Below are 22342 nucleotides of genomic sequence, written 5' to 3'. Positions count from 1 at the left end.
AATAGCACCCTATTTCTTATTTTGTGCACTAGGGTACTTTTGACCAGGGTCCTATGGGGGGAATAGGGTGCCACTTGGGACTCGGCCGTGACTTCAGCAGGGCCACTGACACCTCTCAAGGAGATGAAAAACTTTTCTACAGGAGTCATTCCAGGGTCACTGAAGCTATAGCTTGGCCTAGACAGCTATACACAAGCACCAGGCGCTTGAAAGCCAATAATCAGGAAGTCAGCCTTGCAACCAGCAACCAGCCACACTTCCCATTCAATGTCTTTTTATTATTAGAAATCAAATAACCGTTCGAAAGGCACCCATTGTGTTCTCTTACAATTGTATCCCAGCTTTCCTCCTGGCCTTGGTGTGCAGAGAACATACTTTTTATTGCGACAATAAGCCATACTTTGATATGGCCCTGAAGGCATCAACATAAATTCATTTCGTCTCGACTGCTCTGTGAAGCTTGAACAATGGTAAAGCCAAAGCTGGTGACTTTTCCATCTCTTCTCCTACTGTCTACAAAATGGCATAAAATAAAAAATAAATGCAAGTATTCTCCATGGATGAATACAGCATGCGACAGTATTTATCTAAAGACATCAACGATGAAAACACACAGAATTTCTTTTGAACAATGTAGCTACCTCACTCTCTTTGAGTTGTAGCTAATTCCAGTAAAAGAGGATACAGTACATTAATTAATGAATCACTTGACTTGGAAGCCCATGGTCCTGTAGTCTGAGTTGTGTGGATTATCTCCCTTGCTAGACAATAGGCTAAATCTTGCGTGCGTCCCAAACAGCACCCATAGAGCTCTAGTCAGAAATAGTGCACTACAGAATGTACAGGAAATAGGCTGACATTTGGGACGGAGACCTGGATGTGTTCAGACAAATGGAAGAAGAACGGGAACAGGAAACTCATTGAATCATCTTGTTAGAATATCCCCATGACTTTGTCCAAAATGCAACCCTATTCCCTATGGGCCCTGGTCAAAAGTAGTGCACTGCGTAGGGATTAGGGTGCCACTTGGGATGCACATTTAAGGTTCTGGGGCTCTTGAGAAAGGAGAGTTTTGCATAATACAGCCACAATAACACAAGAAAATGCTCAACTCCAGCTCATCCAAGTTGCTCTATTCTATTCTTCAGCGAATATCCTATAAGCTATAATGAAGATATAATGGGACTTAGCCCCTGACATGGCAAGCTTCCTAGGAGAAAGGACTTCCATTCCAGACTCAATTACTATTTCAATAGGTTTCCGCTATGGATATTGAATATTGCAAGATAAGCAGTTCTCGCAAAATTGCTAGCACAAAGTCTGCTCCGGGGTTTATGTTTTTGACGCTTCTGTTCAGAGGTGCATTGGGAAGGTTATGAAGTACATTTTTGGGGGGCCAGGGTTACAAGAATAAATAACACAGTATCTGCCTGTGAAGATGGATGCTACATTGTTACAGCCAGGAATAGTTCCTGCACTCAGCACTTCCCCAAAGAGTTGTGAATGTCAAACTTGCAGAGAGAGGGGATCCCCAACAGAGCAACGTTAGAGAAATGTTAAACCAACTCAGTGTTCAATCTGAAATCCGCATAAGGTGAAACAGCGTCATTGTTCGCCCCCAGCACATTTATCATCAATCAATCAATCAAATGTGTTTATAAAGCCCTTTTTACATCAGTCGATATTACAAAGTGCTGTACAGAAACCCAGCCTAAAACCCCAAACAGCAAGCAATGCAGATGTAGAAGCACAGTGGCTAGGAAGAAACCTAGAGAGGAACCAGGCTCTGAGGGGTGGCCAGTCCTCTTCCGACTGTGCCGGGTGGAGACTACAACAGAACATGGCCAAGATGTTCAAACGTTCACAGATGACCAGCAGGGTCAGATAATAATAATCACAGTGGTTGTCGAGGGTGCAACAGGTCAGCACCTCAGGAGTAAATGTCAGATGGCTTTTCATAGCCAATCATTCAGAGTCATGATTTTTCTTTTGTTGATGAAACGGAGGAGAGGAGCATCCAGCATAGTGCAATGGTGTGCAATGATGTCAGCGCGGGGGAAAAACTGGGTTCGTTGTTTGAAGTAACTTCTTTGTTGTTGTTATATTGCAAACTGACGTGGCCGTTTCACCAAGTACGAATTCCAGTTTGAAAACAGTGTTAAACCAATGCCGTGTTAAACCAGTTTTTAGAAGAATTCACAAGCTTGTAATTGCAAAACTAGGCAGAAATGAAGAAGAGAAGTGATTCAGAAAAGAGGGAACAGATGGTGTTATTCTTTGAACTGCGTTTAATGAAGTCTGTTCCTTTCTGTTTACTTTGATGAATCCTTGTTTCCCTATCAAACTAAAGGGGACATCATCCCCATTAACAACTGTTACTCATTTATATACCTGTAGTTTGGTTTTGAAAGATTCATACAACACAAGAACAATACACTGCCCTCTGACCCCAGAGATCATAATAACCTTGTGTCTCACTCCCACTATCCAACGTGCATTTACTGTCCATAAGGAGGCTGCCTGCCCGCCTGTTTGCCTGACTGTATACCTGCCTTCTTGCCTTGCTGCCTGTGTGGCTGGCTGCCTGTACAGATAGCCCTGTGGAAATAGCCTGTCTGCCTCTCTGCCTGCCTCTTTGCCTGCCTGGCTGCTTGGCTCTCTGCCTGCCTGCCCCTCTGCCTGCCTGCCTCTCTGCCTGCCTCTCTGCCTGCCTGCCTGGCTGCCTCTCTGCAAGCCTGCCTGCCTCTCTGCCTGCCTGCTTCTCTGCCTGCCTGCCTGCCTGCCTGGTGCGCTCAGCAGTAAGAGGTGATATAGGCCTAATCATTATTACTCTATGATAACTGATAAATCATCCTCATATGAACGGTCACTGGGGGAAATTGGCTTTTGCTATTTCATGTGTAACTGCATTGCACCTGCAGAAACCCCATCAGCAAAACAATTCAACCAGCACTGAATCATCTGCAGGTAGTCTGCTAGGCTATACTGTCATTAACAAACTACTGGAATTGTGTTTGTGTGTATATGGATGGGTTACTTTGGGTCCTAGAGTATGTTCACCTTTTTCATCTACTGTAGTTCCATCCTATTTGTATTTTTTTGAATTACTGCTTTTTGAATGCAGGCAGACCATTGAAAGGTCTCTGTACTTTGTATTTTTCTCTCTCAGTGTGAGAAGCCAGTTCCCAAGTTCCATTACGATTGTCTTTCCAGACTTAGTTGTGACAAACTTTCAACAAGATAATTCAGTTCCCTGGGTGTAATTACTCAGTTGACTGCAGGCCCATTTAGATTTAATTAAAAGTGGGAGCCCAATATCACTTGTCATTGCACCTGACACCCTGGCATTAACTTTGCAGCTTTGCATTCATTAGAGCAGGCAGTCATCTCCTAAAGTTGTATCTTATTTACAGCATAATCCTACCAGACAAAATATAGTGGAGCAAATTGTACATCCTTAGGTTATGAAAGTAACAAACTGAGGAGAGTGTGTGTGTTGGCAGAGGCCTTCCAGGTTCCCCACAGTCATAACACGGTAGGAGCATGGCTGTGTCTTTGCACTGCCAATTATCACTCCGGAAATTCAGTAAACAGACTAACTACATCACACACACACAGTGTGTGGCGTGACTGATGTGAGAAATCTGCTAAAAAGCTTTGTCTCTAATTAGATGAAACAGGGAAAATAGATCTCACAAAACATCTTGCTCACCTTACATGGCCTCTGCCAAGTTTTGCTTGAAAGGCAGAGGCATCTCCAGCATCTATTCTACACTCTCTTAGAAGGTCAGATACATTTCCACTGTCATTTCTGCTGTGGACTGACTCAGTGTTACAGGATTGTCAAAATGAAATTGAATTCTTTAGAGCAGATAGCTACAACTCTTCAGGGAAATAGCCAGAGACAATATACAGTCTATTCAACAGCAATTAATACAAATGAATAAAGATAGTGCTAAAGTAACTATTCCTAATATTGAGTACATCCCAGTGCTTAATGGTAAACACAGCGCCTTGATGTGTGATCTGCCTTTTAATGAACACTATTTTCCTGTGGACTAAGAGAGTTAGGCCACTGACTGGACCAATAGCCTTGTTTGGTATGCAGGTCCAACGGAGGCCCCAAACATAACAATTAATTGGCTCTAGTTCTCCTTTGTGTCAGATCCAACATTTCAACTCAATTAAACCCCATTTTATTACAGAGCTGCGTCTGCGGCATGAGTGTGACTAATTGGAAAGTGGACGAACAAGGAAAGCAATTTTCTCACCTAGAAATGACTCACCTACTCGTCACACAATGCATTTTTTTTTTCAAATCTAACAAATGGTTCAAGCCTCTGCACAAACTTCTTAGGAACAGTGAGCCCCATTGTCACGTTGGAAGGGTGGATGAATGATGCCTATTTATCCATCATTACATATCATATGGATTTCTCCCTTTGTGCTCATTCGCTATTAGATGAGAAAATAAAAAAAACATAATTTCACACAGACAGGGCAAATACAGTTTATTGTTCAAGTTTTATTGTTAAAGCCTCTTAATCCTAAAACCTAAGAGTGATTAACATTCATTCCATAAGATTTAACAGTGTAATAAAAGCTGTCATGTTAATCACGAGACATCCTTATAAGCTAGGAGAATTTGTTATTTTATTTCATGGTTAGCACCAAGCAGTGCTGAAAGCCTTGCACTCTCCTGGATAAGCTCTTGATGTGTAAGTCCATTCATAAAAGTACATCTATTTTTTCTTTGCCTTTGACTCGATCCATTGGTCCACCTCCACTACAGTATTAGCAAGGAGTTTTATAACTAACCCAAGATAGACCAGAGCCTGTCGTTTCCAATGGGAGCAAATTAATCATAGTGGCCAGAACAAGCAAGGAGGTCGGCAGAGCCAAGCACGAGCTAGTGAGATCTTATTGGCGCGTTATTTGCATATTTCAGTTAGGGAACGCCTACTCTGTGACGTGCGCGTGTGCACTCGAAACAATGCACTTTTCTTTTTTTTTCTTTGGCAAAGGGTAAAGTCTACAAAACGCAGTCCACTCTGTTTGTTACAGATTTTAGTTTGATAACAGAAACCTGTATGGAGATCAAATGTTTCATCGATGAGAAAATGAGCAAGAATGTCGGCCAAAGTCCATCTCGCTCGATATTCTCCCACTGCCGGCCACTAGTGAGCGGAAATGCCAACCGGATGCTTCATACATCCAGTTTAATATATGGCTCATTGTTCTATCTGTGGTATTAGATTTTCTGTGATAGTGAGACACTTCCCTCTTGTGGTGAAAAGGATACAGTAGTTGTATGGAAGTCAAATGTTCTGACTGCGCCACCCTGTGGTAAATTCTGAGTACTGCAATCAGAACAGTGGAACACTACTGATCAACAACCACTCCTTATGAAAGTAACGTGTTCAACAGAGACGTGACAGTTGGTGATAGAGTGGTGAAATGACTAGTGAAAAGCATCTTTCTCAGTCAACCTTAACGTTCAAGTTGTATTTTGATGGAGTGTACAGAGGTTAGGTTTACAGTTGAGGTTGAGGGAATGTATTACGGTGAGGTTTAAAGGGGTTAACATAGACTCTGGCTTGGGAACTTCTTTGTACATTTGAACTGTGAATTGTCCTGTTATGACCGTATATGACTGTGTTGAATATCACTCCCTGACCAAATTTTATAAAGTGCCTGGGGAAGTGAGGGACTCCACCGTGGGAGATTTATGATATGGATGTATTTTATTATCAAGTAATAAAAGTGGTCCGGACATCTGTTGATTACTTTTATGAAACAGGGGTGGCAATACTGATGGAGAATTACGAGGCGATAGACTGATTTACTTGCCATCAAGACAGCTGACTTGTTGTGAAGGTTGTACACTGGGTGAAATGCTTCAAAACTCCAAGTACCAAGTACCTCAAGTAAGGAATGCATAATGGATACCATGCCAAACAAGCAAAAGCAAAAGGCTGTTGTAGGCTCAGATAAAAGTGTTGGTAGCAAAATACAAAGGATGCTTTAAATTGCTCTTTACCATTAAGCAATACCCAGCTGACCAGTCTAATTGAAATCTTACCTGAATTCAGAGGTATATTCTGCCAATAACAGAGTGGGCTAGACTGGCAGAGATGGAGTGTTTGTTTCTAGAAATAAGGGTGTTTAGGATGGGCACATTCTGCAAGTAATGATAAGCAGGGCTGTTGGCAGGCGGCTGGTGTGGGCAGGGCCAGAGAGACAGCCAGGGGTTTGAGTTAGCTCAGGCCCAGACACTCAGACCGTTCTGTTGGAGGGACGCCAGTGAAATTCTCTGGCCTGCTAGAGACAAATGATTATGTGAAGAAGAAGAGGGGCCTGGGCCGCCAAGAGCATAACTTCCCGTTAGAATGGGAATTAGAGGACCACACAGTTAGTTCAATCCCATCAGTCACTAGGAAAACGGATCGATGAAGGAAGGATGGACGAATTGGGGTGCAGATGCAGATGTGCTGAGTCACAGGCCATTGTGACATCCCTTCCTCTGTCTCAAAACAACAAAGATGCATCTAAAGTTGAAGTCGGAAGTTTACATACACTTAGGTTGGAGTCATTAAAACTTGTTTTTCAACCTCGCCACAAATTTCTTGTTAACAAACTATAGTTTTGGCAAGTTGGTTAGGACATCTAGGACTTTGTGCATGACAAAAGTAATTTTTCAAACAATTGTTTACAGACAGATCATTTCACTTATAATTCACTGTTTCACAATTCCAGTGGGTCAGAAGTTTACACACACTAAGTTGACTGTGCCATCAAAAAGCTTGGAAAATTCCAGACAATGATGTCACGGATTTAGAAGCTTCTGGTAGGCTAAGTGACATAATTTGAGTCAATTGGAGGTGTACCTGTGGATGTATTTCAAGGCCTACCTTTGCTTGACATCATGGGAAAATCAAAAGAAATGAGCCAAGACCTCAGAAAAAAAATTGTAGACCTCCACAAGTCTGGTTCCTCCTTAGGAGCAATTTCCAAACGCCTGAAGGTATCCACATTCCTCTGTACAAACAATAGTATGCAAGTATAAACACCATGGTACCACGCAGCCATCATACCACTCAGGAAGAAGCCGCGTTCTGTTCCTAGAGATGAACATACTTTGGTGCGAAAAGTGCAAATCAATCCCAGAACAACAGCAAAGGACCCTGTGAAGATGCTGGAGGAAACAGGTACAAAAGTATCTATATCCACAGTAAAACGAGTCCTATATCAACATAACCTGAAAGGACTCTCAGCAAGGAAGAAGCCACTGCTCCAAAACCACCATAAAAAAGCCAGACTACGGTTTGCCACTGCACATGGGGACAAAGATCGTACTTTTTGGAGAAATGTCCTCTGGTCTGATGAAACAAAAATAGAACTGTTTGGCCATAATGACCATCGTTATGTTTGAAGGGAAAAGGAGGAGACTTGCAAGCCGAAGAACACCATCCCAACCGTGAGGCACGGGGGTTGCAGCATCATGTTGTGGGGGTGCTTGTTGCAAGAGGGACTGGTGCACTTCACAAAATAGATGGCATCATGAGAAAGGAAAATGATGTGGATATATTGAAGCAACATCTCAAGACATCAGTCAAGGTATTGGAGTGGCCATCACAAATCCCTGACCTCAAACCTATAGAAATTTTGTGGGCAGAACGGAAAAAGCGTGTGCGAGCAAGGAGGCCTACAAACCTGACTCAGTTACACCAGCTCTGTCTGGAGGAATGGGCCACAATTCACCCAACTTATTGTGGGATGCTTGTGGAAGGCTACCTGAAACGTTTGACCCAAGTTAAACAATTTAAAGGCAATGCTACCAAATACTAATTGAGTGTATGCAAACTTCTGACCCACTGGGAATGTAATGAAAGAAATAAAAGCTGAAATAAATAATTCTGTCTACTATTATTCTGACATTTCACATTCTTAAAATAAAGTGGTGATCCTAACTGACCTAAGACAGGGACATTTTTACTCGGATTAAATGTCAGGAATTGTGAAAAACTGAGTTTAAATGTATTTGGCTAAGGTGTATGTAAACTTCCGACTTCAACTGTTTGTGGTCCAAGCCAGGACAAAGGATGATTTCAGAGAAGAGGACAGAGGGCGTAACATCAGTTGGATGGAAGAGTGAGGACAGGGTGGAGGACTGGATGTGTTGGGATGAGGTAAAACATTCCCTCACTCTGTCTGGACCTAATAAGACAGTTATTGTTAACACATTACACACACACACACCAATGGAAGCTCCTTAGAGGAGGAAGGGGAGGACCATGCTTCTCAGTGAATTTCATAAAAATACAAATAGTGAAGCAATAATAAAATGCAATCCTTTTTAGATAAAACTATGGTAAATATATTCAAATGTCACCAAATACCTAATTAAAACACACTGTTTTGCAATGGTCTACAGTAGCCTCAACAACACTCTGTAGGGTAGCACCATGGTGTAGCCGGAGGACAGATATTTTCCATCCTCCTCTGGCTACATTGACTTCAATACAAAACCTAGGAGGCACGTGCTTTTCACCCGCTTTCATAGGCCTTCCAGAGTACGACCTCCAACCAATCAAAGCTTTTGCAGTATGAACTAACATGTTGTCCACTCAATCAAAGGATCAGAGAACTAACCTAGTCCTACGCCTGTCTGATTTAGAAGCTTGGTGAGTTGGTGACATTGTTGGAAATATTGAAAGATTGAGATAGTGAATAGTGATAGATGAGCATTTTTAGGTTATTATTCAATTCAAATTCATTTCTTCAAACTACAGGAGAAGTAGCAGGTAGATTAATCCTTGCTTGGACTAACAAATTCTTAGCACTTCTAACTGTGTTGTGTTATTGTTTTTTTTGTCTTCCCAGTCAAAAATCCTGTCCTACCCTCAGTGGAAGAGTTGAGCTTTCCAACCGCATCCATCCATGATGAGCATGTCCTGCACTGAAACCCGCTGAACACCTTAACCCCTGTCCTGCACTGAAACCCGCTGAACACCTCAACCCCTGTCCTGCACTGAAGCCTCTGAACACCTCAACCCCTGACCTGCACTGAAGCATCTGAACACCTCAACCCCTGTCCTGCACTGAAGCCTTTGATCACCTCAACCCCTGTCATGCACTGAAGCATCTGAACAACTCAAACCCTGTCCTGCACTGAAGCCTTTGATCACCTCAACCCCTGACCTGCACTGAAGCCTTTGATCACCTCAACCCCTGTCCTGCACTGAAGCTTCTGAACACCTCAACCCCTGTCCTGCACTGAAGCATCTGAAGCATCTGAACACCTCAACCCCTGTCCTGCACTGAAGCCTTTGATCACCTCAACCCCTGTCCTGCACTGAAGCTTCTGAACACCTCAACCCCTGTCCTGCACTGAAGCCTCTGAACACCTCAACCCCTGTCCTGCACTGAAGCCTTTGATCACCTCAACCCCTGACCTGCACTGAAGCTTCTGAACACCTCAACCCCTGTCCTGCACGGAAGCTTCTGAACACCTCAACCCCTGTCCTGCACGGAAGCTTCTGAACACCTCAACCCATGTCCTGCACTGAAGCCTTTGAACACCTCAACCCCTGTCCTGCACTGAAGCCTCTGAACACCTCAACCCCTGTCCTGCACTGAAGCATCTGAACACCTCAACCCCTGTCCTGCACTGAAGCTTCTGAACACCTCAACCCCTGTCCTGCACTGAAGCCTCTGAACACCTCAACCCCTGTCCTGCACTGAAGCCTTTGATCACCTCAACCCCTGACCTGCACTGAAGCTTCTGAACACCTCAACCCCTGTCCTGCACGGAAGCTTCTGATCACCTCAACCCCTGTCCTGCACTGAAGCCTCTGAACACCTCAACCCCTGTCCTGCACTGAAGCCTCTGAACACCTCAACCCCTGTCCTGCACTGAAGCCTTTGATCACCTCAACCCCTGTCCTGCACTGAAGCTTCTGAACACCTCAACCCCTGTCCTGCACTGAAGCATCTGAACACCTCAACCCCTGTCCTGCACTGAAGCCTTTGATCACCTCAACCCCTGTCCTGCACTGAAGCTTCTGAACACCTCAACCCCTGTCCTGCACTGAAGCCTCTGAACACCTCAACCCCTGTCCTGCACTGAAGCCTTTGATCACCTCAACCCCTGACCTGCACTGAAGCTTCTGAACACCTCAACCCCTGTCCTGCACGGAAGCTTCTGAACACCTCAACCCCTGTCCTGCACGGAAGCTTCTGAACACCTCAACCCATGTCCTGCACTGAAGCCTTTGAACACCTCAACCCCTGTCCTGCACTGAAGCCTCTGAACACCTCAACCCCTGTCCTGCACTGAAGCATCTGAACACCTCAACCCCTGTCCTGCACTGAAGCTTCTGAACACCTCAACCCCTGTCCTGCACTGAAGCCTCTGAACACCTCAACCCCTGTCCTGCACTGAAGCCTTTGATCACCTCAACCCCTGACCTGCACTGAAGCTTCTGAACACCTCAACCCCTGTCCTGCACGGAAGCTTCTGATCACCTCAACCCCTGTCCTGCACTGAAGCCTCTGAACACCTCAACCCCTGTCCTGCACTGAAGCCTCTGAACACCTCAACCCCTGTCCTGCACTGAAGCCTTTGATCACCTCAACCCCTGTCCTGCACTGAAGCTTCTGAACACCTCAACCCCTGTCCTGCACTGAAGCATCTGAACACCTCAACCCCTGTCCTGCACTGAAGCCTTTGATCACCTCAACCCCTGTCCTGCACTGAAGCTTCTGAACACCTCAACCCCTGTCCTGCACTGAAGCCTCTGAACACCTCAACCCCTGTCCTGCACTGAAGCCTTTGATCACCTCAACCCCTGACCTGCACTGAAGCTTCTGAACACCTCAAACCCTGTCCTGCACGGAAGCTTCTGAACACCTCAACCCCTGTCCTGCACGGAAGCTTCTGAACACCTCAACCCATGTCCTGCACTGAAGCCTTTGAACACCTCAACCCCTGTCCTGCACTGAAGCCTCTGAACACCTCAACCCCTGTCCTGCACTGAAGCATCTGAACACCTCAACCCCTGTCCTGCACTGAAGCTTCTGAACACCTCAACCCCTGTCCTGCACTGAAGCCTCTGAACACCTCAACCCCTGTCCTGCACTGAAGCCTTTGATCACCTCAACCCCTGACCTGCACTGAAGCTTCTGAACACCTCAACCCCTGTCCTGCACGGAAGCTTCTGATCACCTCAACCCCTGTCCTGCACTGAAGCCTCTGAACACCTCAACCCCTGTCCTGCACTGAAGCCTCTGAACACCTCAACCCCTGTCCTGCACTGAAGCCTTCGAACACCTCAACCCCTGTCCTGCACTGAAGCCTCTGAACACCTCAACCCCTGTCCTGCACTGAAGCCTTCGAACACCTCAACTCATGTCTTATAACCCCTTTCAGTCACTGCTGTGATCTCTTCCCAACACTGTGTAAGTATCAACAGTCAACATCAACTTTCATTCCCATTCTATTTCACCAAAAATATATTTACTAAATCTTAGGGTTAAAATAATTTGTCTTTGATGATTTTTTTAAACATGCTTTGTCGACTCCATGCGGTCTGCGACTATACTGTGCGTCCCCCATCCTCCCACATTTTCTAGTTACCATCCTCCACTAAGACAGAATCATATTAAACCCCTATACAACCAGAGCCTCCCAGCCTCTGAGACAGAATCATATTAAACCCCTATACAACCAGAGCCTCCCAGCCTCTGAGACAGAATCATATTAAACCCCTATACAACCAGAGCCTCCCAGCCTCTGAGACAGAATCATATTAAACCCCTATACAACCAGACCCTCCCAGCCTCTGAGACAGAATCATATTAAACCCCTATACAACCAGAGCCTCCCAGCCTCTGAGACAGAATCATATTAAACCCCTATACAACCAGAGCCTCCCAGCCTCTGAGACAGAATCATATTAAACCCCTATACAACCAGAGCCTCCCAGCCTCTGAGACAGAATCATTCAGATGTGTTAAATAGTAAATAAAAAGGAGGATTAAAAACGAGCTAACTAAAACATCCCGCTGTTTACTGGCCTCACTCTGTCTGCCCCAATCCCTGCAATCCCCTCGCAAAGAACAGCTTTATGAATACCTCCACACACACACACACACACACACACACACACACACACACACACACACACACACACACACACACACACACACACACACACACACACACACACACACACACACACACACACACACACACACACACACACACACACACACACACACACACACACACCGCCAAGTCTTGAGTGACCTGAAACACTACATGCCAGCTTTACGAATGCCATCAGAAAAAAAAGTAGCTAAGTAGCTTAGTATGCAGAAAGCCGTTTAGTGCTCATTGTTATTTCTGGATACTGTGAGAAAAAGTGCCAGAGGCAATTAAGGCCATTGCCTTTGAGTGGCTGTGTGGTCACTTGTTTTTACGACGAGTCTGAAGCAGTAAAATAGTACATAATGATGTCTGGTTTGAGTAACAAACACACACACATACACACACGCACACGCACATACACACCAGTAAGAGCCAAGTCCTGAGTGAAATGAAGTGAAGCACTACTACTGGATTCCTGATCAGAGGACCCGGACCTCACCTGGGATTGAAAACTCATCAAGTCTGCCAACGCCTGTTCCTGTTCAAACAACTTCTCTCTCATTTTCCACCCAGATCATCTTGTCCCAATTTTACACGTTACTTGTGATTTCACTTTGAGGTTGGTCCCAGACTGGCAGTTGGTTTCTCTGGTCCAAATCAAACAATAGCCTGATCTGCACTTTGTAACACAATAGGGGCAGGGTTTTTGTGTTTTGTGTGGTGCTAGGGAAGTTCTCCACCAAATTGACTGCCTTCAGCAAGCTTATAAAACTTAAAGCATTTTGACGAATTTAACACTAAAAGGATACGGATCTAAAATGAAACATGGAGGCCTTTGACTTCTTAAGATGACCCAGAAGATGACTTACTTGACTTACTAGGAATCTTTGGCACCCATAAGGAGCATAGCAGACCATTGATAAATGTCCTTCATCTCACTCAGTTTTGGGCAAGTTCTTCCAGGTCACACCAGTTGAGGCCGCTCACAGTCATTTCTACCTGGATGTCTCTCTATGGGAGAATCTCAATTGAGTCCTCTCTCATCTCTCCTCGCCTCCTTCTCGAAACCCATTGGAGGAGAAGGTCATAGGGGAGGGGCCTCTGGCTTTCTCATCCCATGGGTTGTGAGAAGTAGGCGACGAGAAAGGAGAGAGGATGCGAGGGGTATGCAATTGAGATTCTCTCCAAGCCTTTCTGGGTCGAGAAGATGCGTCATGAGATACAGAAGACACAAGTTCAAAAAATGTCACTCAAACATGTCATAGCTCTACATGCTTCCAGAAAGAATTAAAAGCCCTGTCTCTAAGCAAGCATATTAGGGTTATATGAGTGTTTACAGCAGGCTTAGTGCCAAATTAGATTTACAGTATTATCCATAATCGAAAGCTGTTAAAAGGTGAGCTAAATGTATAACTGAGCAAACACTGTACAGCCGAGAATGCATCAAAGAAAAATGCATCCACACCTGGACTACCACCAGAGAAACTGACTGAGAAGTGTTTCTCTCTCTCTCTCTCTCTCTCTCTCTCTCTCTCTCTCTCTCTCTCTCTCTCTCTCTCTCTCTCTCTCTCTCTCTCTCTCTCTCTCTCTCTCTCTCTCTCTCTCTCTCTCTCTCTCTCTCTCTCTCTCTCTCTCTCTCTCTCTCTCTCTCTCTCTCTCTCTCTCTCTCTCTCTCTCTCGCTCTCTCTCGCTCTCTCTCTCTCTCGCTCTCTCTCTCTGACTGGTTAACTGACAGAGGTTACCCCTGGCCACCTAGAGAGACAGAGGCACAATTCAATAAACGTCCTCCTCACTTTGTCAAATAGTCGGCAGTAGGCTACATGCAAAGTTCAACTGGGCTAACCCAAATAACGAGCTGCACTGTCCCTATAGGAGAAGCCTTTTTGGTTCCAGGCAGAACCAGGTAGAACCTTTTTGGTTTCAAGTAGAACTCTTTTGAGTTTGATGTAGAACCCTGTCAGGAAAGGGTTCTACCTGGAACCAAAAGTGTTCTACCTGGAACCAAACATTGTTCTTCAAATGGTTCTCCTATGGAGACATCCGAAGTACCCTTTTAGGTTCTAGATAGCACCTTTTTCTAAGAATGTATAATAGCTTGTTAAATAAGAGGCCAAATATTTCATGAAACGTTGTTACATACTGCATTTCATATATCTTCTCCATTTTACCAATATTTTGGGATAGGGACTTACCAGTTCGAGGTTGGCTCGCTGCCACTCTCCCTGAAAACTCCAGTCAGGTTTTGGACGATTTCAAATTTGAATTCAGTGACGTCACTCGACATCCGGTAATGGCCGTCTTTGGCTTTACCTTGAAGACCGTCTCCTAGACGTTGAACTGATGTGCCCAGTGGGTAGCTAGCTCAGCTTGCTAGCTGTGTTGATGGACGTACACAGAAAGCAAACCAAAAAAACTGTAAAGTAAGTTAATAAGGACAGATAAACATTAAACAGACAAAGAAATGATTGAAAACGCGGTACATGAAAGTGTATGCTTTTGGCTCAGTATATGGAGGGCCAAAACGTATTTCCTCTCTAACATTATCAATATTATGAAATGACCATCAGCCCTTTTAAGAGAGAGGTTTTTGTTTAACTGCTGTGCGTCTAATCTAGTAGCTCCCTCCTCCTCCTCTTTTTCAGATCAAATAGTTTCAATATGCTCATTCTTGGTTAAGTTTATTGCAACCATTATTCAGTATATATTGCCTCGTTAATCTAATGTATCCAACCCTTTGAACATTTGAATAATACATTGATAATAAATGTATAAATATCCAGTTAAATCACGAGAAGACATATTTCCCATATATTAAGAGTAGTGACAGAATGTGGGATATCCAAAATCAAATTGTAAATTGACCTCAGAATTTGTTTTGTAATTTAGGCCCACACCATTCCTCTCTGCACATACCCAGCTGGCATTCATCCCTCTAAGAGAAAATAGGGAAAAGACTGCCATGAAAACCGTAATTCACCCTCTGCATGTGCCTTGAACAATGTGATGGCTGATTAACATTTGACTTTTAAAGTCTGTGTGTTGAACAGCGGTCCTATGCGCGTGAGTTTAAAAATGTTTTTGACATGAGCAAGTGTTCAGTGATGCAGAGGAGGGAAGGGCCAATTTGAAAAGGAAACTGTCGTGTTTTCAGGAAAAACATTTCCCAGTCAGCGACCATAATCCCATGCATTGAAATGCATGGATGAAGCCAATAGGCATGGAGAGAGGGCGAGAGAGTGCAGGCCTGTAGCGGGGAATTTGCACTTTAACTCACACGTCTTATCAGATCAAGTTAAGCAGCTAAAATAATAACGACATCCACTGACTAATAGTGAGAATGGAACTTTACCTAATGTCGCTGTCTGATAACATCGTAAAAAAAAAATGGGCCAATTGTAATTTTTTACATTTGCTAAAAGCATCAACTCCCCAAATGTATTCAAAATGTATTCAAAATGTATTCAAAAAGTATTCAAAATGTATTCCCCAAATGTATTCAAAATGTATTCAAAATGTATTCAAAATGTATTCAAAATGTATTCCCCAAATGTATTCAAAATGTATTCAAAATGTATTCAAAATGTATTCCCCAAATGTATTCAAAATGTATTCAAAATGTATTCCCCAAATGTATTCAAAATCGCTCCTGAAGTTAAATGGGAAAATATGCTCATTTTTCACTTCTTGAAAACTGTTTGTATTGGAGATAAGACACAAGGTTAAACGCTGAAAGGAAACTAAATGTGACATTCTAAAAAATAAAAACATGTAAGGACTAGGCTATATTTCCACATACTGTAGGTATGATGTATTTACTGTCAAATGTTTTCTACAAGGATGCTGTTATTGTACGCAATAGGAAGTGTCAGCTCCTTGCTTGTGCCGTTGTGTTTTTTGACAGCTACTCAAAGCCACATGGTATAGTGTAGCAGCTGACTATGGCATAGTAGACTGGCTACGGCATAGTACCACATGCTTGCTACTGTAACACAACCTTCCCCTATCAAATCAACACCAATAAGGACAAAATACATCAGCAAATTGGACAGACAGCCTCGTATACAGCAACATTAACATTAACTGGGATCTTTTATCGCTCTCTGTTCTGCTTGAAGTGAGTGTTAACTGTTAGGTCGAAAATGTTCGATTTCTCATTCACTACAAGGGGATGCATGAGTTCATGGGAAGCCGTCATGTTTATCGCTGGGAGTGTAGCCTGGGCCTCGCTTGGCCCATACCTCATGTCAGCGCTGGGGAACCAGGGAGAAACCAACCGACCAACTGGGGCCCTAATCAACTACAGATGAGTGGAGGGACAGAGCCCGGCCAAGAGCAGAGGAGGCCCCACTCTTCAATAACACTCTTCAATAACAGACTGGGGCTGGGAGGCTGTGGATGGCGGGTCCCAATGGGCCAAATAGGCCTGGCCCACTCTCAGTTCTTCAGCTCCAGCTTCACAGTCTTCTCCTGAAGTCACCACCTGAGAATGCTGGGACATGGGGCCCCACAGCCCCTTGCGTGCGAACACAGTTTTTCAGAGGGAAGGGGCTCACTCTACCCACTTAGAGAGATAGCCTCAACACCAGGCACTGCTGTTGACTCGACGCAATCGCCTCTCCTCTCGTGTCCAGGCTACAGTAGGCCACCGTGCAGTGAGGCACCGCAGCACACTGTTTTATGAAAAGGCAAAGCCGCAGAGGTTAGGAACTTTGACTTTGTGCTGGTCACATATAATACAACCACATGTTTGTGTTCTCAGTACAGAGTAGTATACTACTATCCTAACTCCAAGAGAGTTATTCTGAGCATTTTCTCAAACAGGTCATATCGACATGCAAGTAGCACAATTAGAAATAAGTATGTCCCTCAGATTGCCTGCAATACCACGCACACAAGTATAGACATTGGTCCCACAAAATCAAAACATGAATTTACATTTTACATTTAAGTCATTTAGCAGACGCTCTTATCCAGAGCGACTTACAAATTGGTGCATTCACCTTATGATATCCAGTGGAACAGCCACTTTACAATAGTGCATCTAACTCCTTTAAGGGGGGGGGGTTAGAAGGATTACTTTATCCTATCCTAGGTATTCCTTAAAGAGGTGGGGTTTCAGGTGTCTCCGGAAGGTGGTGATTGACTCCGCTTATGTAAGTAAGGCTTATGAATGCCTTACTGTACAAAAAAGGGCCTTGATCTGAGTTATTGTCGATGTGTTACTAAACACACTTAAACACCACACATGTCCGATAAAAAGGCATAAGGCAAACCCACATAATAGATCCTAAAGTAGTCGGAGGGAAAGTGTGGCGTGTAGAAAGCACCCAAACACAAATGTTCCACTTCGGAGTGTTCCCATCTGTTGGTCGGGCTGAGGGGGAGAGAATTCCTTCACACCTATTTATTTGTGCTGGCTTTTCCAACTTCTGATTAGCCATACTGATTACTGGGCTTATGTGAATGAATGGAAAACAAGACATTGGTTCCACTGCAGCTACCAGCGTTAAACAGTAGGCCCACTCTTCAATGGCACTGCTGCTGCATGCTAATAGAACGAACACTGTAAGTGACCTTTGCAGATGTTGTTTGACATTTTTTCCTCTCTGTAAATGTATTTTATGTAGTTACTGTTGATCCTCAGGGGCCTCCTTATTTGCATTCTTCGTCAGAAACATTTACATGATTCTGTAAGGTGGTGTCCATGTCTTTTGTGGGACCACGACATGTGCCTATGCTACTTGTCCAGAGCGAGTGGTGGTCATCAGTTGGGACAACCCAAAGGTTGGGGATCGAGGCCAGACCCAGGTGTCATAAATGCGATGCCCTTGGACCCAAGGCGAGCTGTTTGTCTCCCTCCAAGATCACTGTAGCGCCCCACCCGCTTAGGATGCCACAGTTAACAGACGGTCAAGTAGAGGAAAGTAGATGTGTGAAGACTGCTGTCATGGATGATCTGTTATTCTGTTATTTATGTTGACATTTTTACCAAAACTCCAACTCCGATCTTGAAAACACTTCCAGTAAGATAAACATGAGAGAAGTGCATTCCGAATAAATCCCATTCTCCCATCTCTCCGTGTTTTGCCAGCCAGGTAGACGTGATATTCAATATAATGATACATTACACAGTGGAGCTTGGCAGTAGGATCAAGTGGGGTTTATTATTGTAGTTTATTATTTTGGGAACTTGGAAAAGAAGATAGGCACACACTGGTTGAATCAATTTGGTTTCCACGTAATTTCAATGAAATGACGTTGAACAAACATGGAGTGTATGCCCAGTGGGATGTTGTTGCCATGAAATTCTGATAGTGATGAAAACTATGCATCTCTTCTTCATTATTCATGTGAGTCCACCTGAACTTTTATGGAGTTGAGTGAAGGAAGAAAGGGGACATTCAAATGAAATAAAATGTTTTTGGTCACGTACACATATTTTGCAGATGTTATCACGGGTGTAGTGAAATGCTTACGTTCCTAGCTCCATGTCACGCCCTGGCCATAGAGAGGCTTTTATTCTCTATTTTGGTTAGGCCAGGGTGTGACTAGGGTGGGCATTCTAGTTTCTTTATTTCTATGTTTTCTGTTTCTATGTTTTGACCGGGTATGGTTCTCAATCAGGGACAGCTGTCTATCGTTGTCTCTGATTGGGAGACAACGATAGCCTGTTTTTCCACCTTAGTTGTGGGTAGTTGACTTTGTTAGTGGCCTGTATAGCCCTAGTAAGCACGTTCGTTTTTGTTGTTTCTTTGTTGGCGACATTCATAATAAAAAGAAATGTACGCTGACCACGCTGCACCTTGGTCCGGTCATTTCCCTGACGACGTTCGTGACACTCCAACAGTGCAGTAACACCTAACAATACAAAACAATACACGCAAATGCCAAAATTAAAAAGAAAGGAATTAACAAATATAGAAATATTAGAACGAGAAATGTCAGTGTCCGGAATATAAATATATAGTATAGGATGGGGTGTATAGACAGTGTGGACAGTATATGAATAGAAAAGGTGTGTACAGCAGTAGGTATATAGGATGAGCCTCGACTAGAATACAGTATATACATATTGGGTTAAAAAGTATGCCAACATGATTAAAGTGACCAGTTTTAATGACTATGTACAGTACATATGGCAGCAGTCTCTAAGGTTCAGGGTTGTGTACCGGGTGGTAGCCGGCTAGTGGTGACTCTTTAAAAGTCTGATGGCCTGGAGATAAGGTGAGTCTACTGCCCAGTTTGCACTTCACCAAAGGTACAAAAAAAAATGGCGGTAATGTTTTCAATCTGAAAAGCATGATTAAATCTTTAATTACTTGTTACTTTTATCTCTTATTCTTATCTGTATTTTTTTTTTTTTTACCTGCGTTGTTGGTTAGGGGCTCGTAAGTAAGCATTTCACTGTGAGGTCTACACCTGTTGTATTCAGCGCATGTGACTAATAGCATTTGATTTGATTTGATTTGATTTTGATTACACACATGCGTTATGTTACATAGCACCAGTAGGAATTCCGTGGTTGCCAAAGCACCGAGATGGCAGACTTGGATGATTACTCCTTTACCTGTATTAATTATTCCCTGTGTTAAGTGTTGTTGTTTTTTTAAGTCAACAAGTGTTCGATTTAGGAAGCTGATTAAGAGTAGGTTACTCTGATCTAGACAATCTGACAATATATCGGTCTGATTCATTAATGTTCTGATTCAAATTCGCTCAACAATGACAACCTGCACCTAAATGATTATAACATGCGTGGGAGTCTATGGGGTGGCCCATGGAAGAGCCTGGAAGTGCTGCAGCCTTATATCAGTGACCAATGGGGCTTTGTCAGACCTGAGTCTCCCAATCCCCCTTCCCAACTCAAAGCACATGTGGAGCTGGCCTCATTCAACGCGCAGCTCCACTCATCATTAACATGTTTAGTTTCTCACACTTGGAGAAAATTGAGCATTAGGAGTGGTGTGACCCGTTAGGAGAACGCTAGCCTGGGTGTTAGCAGTCAGACCTGTTAGCTATACTCAAGGTACTCCAACTTCAGGGGTGTAAAATACTTAAATAAAAATACTTTAAAGTACTACTTAAGTCGTTTTTTGGGGTGTCTGTACTTTACTATTTTTGCTAACTTTTACTTTACTACATTCCTAAAGAAAATAATGTACTTTTTACGCCATACATTTCCCTGACACCCAACAGTACTATCGGGTTTCAGGTAAGACCCAAGTGCAGACTGTGTTGAACTAACTATGTTTATTGCAACAACAGGGGCAGGCAAATGACAGGTCAAGGCAGGCAGGGGTCAATAATCCAGAGTAGTGAGGCCAAGGTACAGGACAGCAGGCAGGCCCAGGGTCCGGTCAGGCAGAGGTCGGTAATCCAGAGTAGGGGCAAAGGTACAGGACAGGAGGCAGGCTCAGAGTCAGGACAGGCAAGGGTCAAAACCAGGAGGACGAGAAAAAGAGAGACTGGGAAAAAGCAGCCACTGAGGCGAACCACTGGTTGACTTTAACAAACAAGACGAACTGGCACAGAAAGCCAGAAAACACAGGTATAAATACACAGGGGATAAGAGGGGAAGATGGACGACACCTGGAGGGGGGTGGAGACAAGCACAAGGACAGGTGAAACAGAAATGGACGTGACATACTCGTTACATTTTGACAGGAAAATGGTCCAATTCACACACTTATCAAGAGAACATACCTGGTCATCCCTACTGTCTCTGATCTGGCAGACTCACTAAGCACACATTTTTTGTTTGTAAATTATGTCTGAGTGTTTGAGTGTGCTCCTGGCTATCTGTCAATAAAAAATACAAATTGTGCCGTCTGGTTTGCTTAATATAAGGAATATGAAATAATTTGTACTTTTACTTTTGATACTTAAGTACATTTTAGCAATTCCATTTACTTTTTATACTTAAGTATATTTAGAACCAAATACTTTTAGACTTTTACTCAAACAGTATTTTACTGGGTGAATCATTTTCTATTAAGGTATCTTCTTTTACTCAAGTATGACAATCAAGTACTTTTTCCACCACTGCCAAACTTACCCCTGCCCTTAAACCTGTAGGGTACAGACCGGAGTTTACAGTTTAGTTGGCCCAACATTTCCCAGTAGGTTGGGCAGCAGCGATATCCCTTAAATCCCAAACCAACTCCTATCTCCTACCTCCTTGGAAATTGTAGAGATCTGAGATGACTGGATCCGTGTCCACTTCTACCGTCAGGAGACCCAGTGTGCGTAGACATGATCTACTCACAGGAGAGAAACGTACGTCAAAGCCCTTCCATCTACACTGTAGAGGCCAAGAACACACCCTAGCCTGACTATTCAAAACATGTCATCTAGGTAGGCACTTAGGAGTACTCTACCTCACACACTGTTTGAATAAAGGTGGTCTTCAGTCTCTGTTGAAAGTATAGAGGCGAGGCTAAAGTGAAGGCTGACTTCAGTGTTTGATACAAACAAATCGTTTCCTGAGTAGGAATGCACTGGCAAGACTACAGTCCTAAAGCCCACTCAGTACTCTGCGTGACATCGAGCATAACTCACTACCCTCGCCTCCTTTAAAAAGTTCACAGCTAATAATCTCTCATAAAAAACAAGATGAGAAACGGGACCAATTTGTCTTCCAAAAGGCCGACCGATTGACCACAGGGGTTAAGTCCCTTCCAATAAACCCAATTGTGATTCATTGGGCTGGAGAGAGAGAGAGTTAGAGCTGCCATGGAAAAAGCCATGACCAGACGGTAAGGTAAAGTTTAAACAATGACCCGACCAACCAACTCCCCCCCCCTCCACCCTGTTTTGCACACACACACTATGTCCACTACGCCAACATCTGTCCGCAATCACGGGTCTCTCAGAAGTAAATTAAATTGAGGATGACTATAAGACTGAAAGTGTGTGTGTGTGTGTGTGTGTGTGTGTGTGTGTGTGTGTGTGTGTGTGTGTGTGTGTGTGTGTGTGTGTGTGTGTGTGTGTGTGTGTGTGTGTGTGTGTGTGTGTGTGTGTGTGTGTGTGTGTGTGTGTGTGTGTGTGTGTGTGTGTGTTGGTCCAGGGTCCAAACCTGGACTGAGTTTGAAGGATGCGCCTCTCTCAGGTTTGGTACTTTAAGGAGGAGATAGTGTGTCCTTCATTTTCATCATGTTTCATACATCTATACAAGACCGTATAAGCTATTCG

The sequence above is a fragment of the Salvelinus alpinus genome, chromosome 38 (genome assembly GCF_045679555.1).
Source record: "Salvelinus alpinus chromosome 38, SLU_Salpinus.1, whole genome shotgun sequence".
Classification (NCBI taxonomy): Eukaryota; Metazoa; Chordata; class Actinopteri; order Salmoniformes; family Salmonidae; genus Salvelinus; species Salvelinus alpinus.
The sequence above is the reverse complement of the archived record's forward strand: the minus strand, read 5'-3'. Positions refer to the sequence as shown.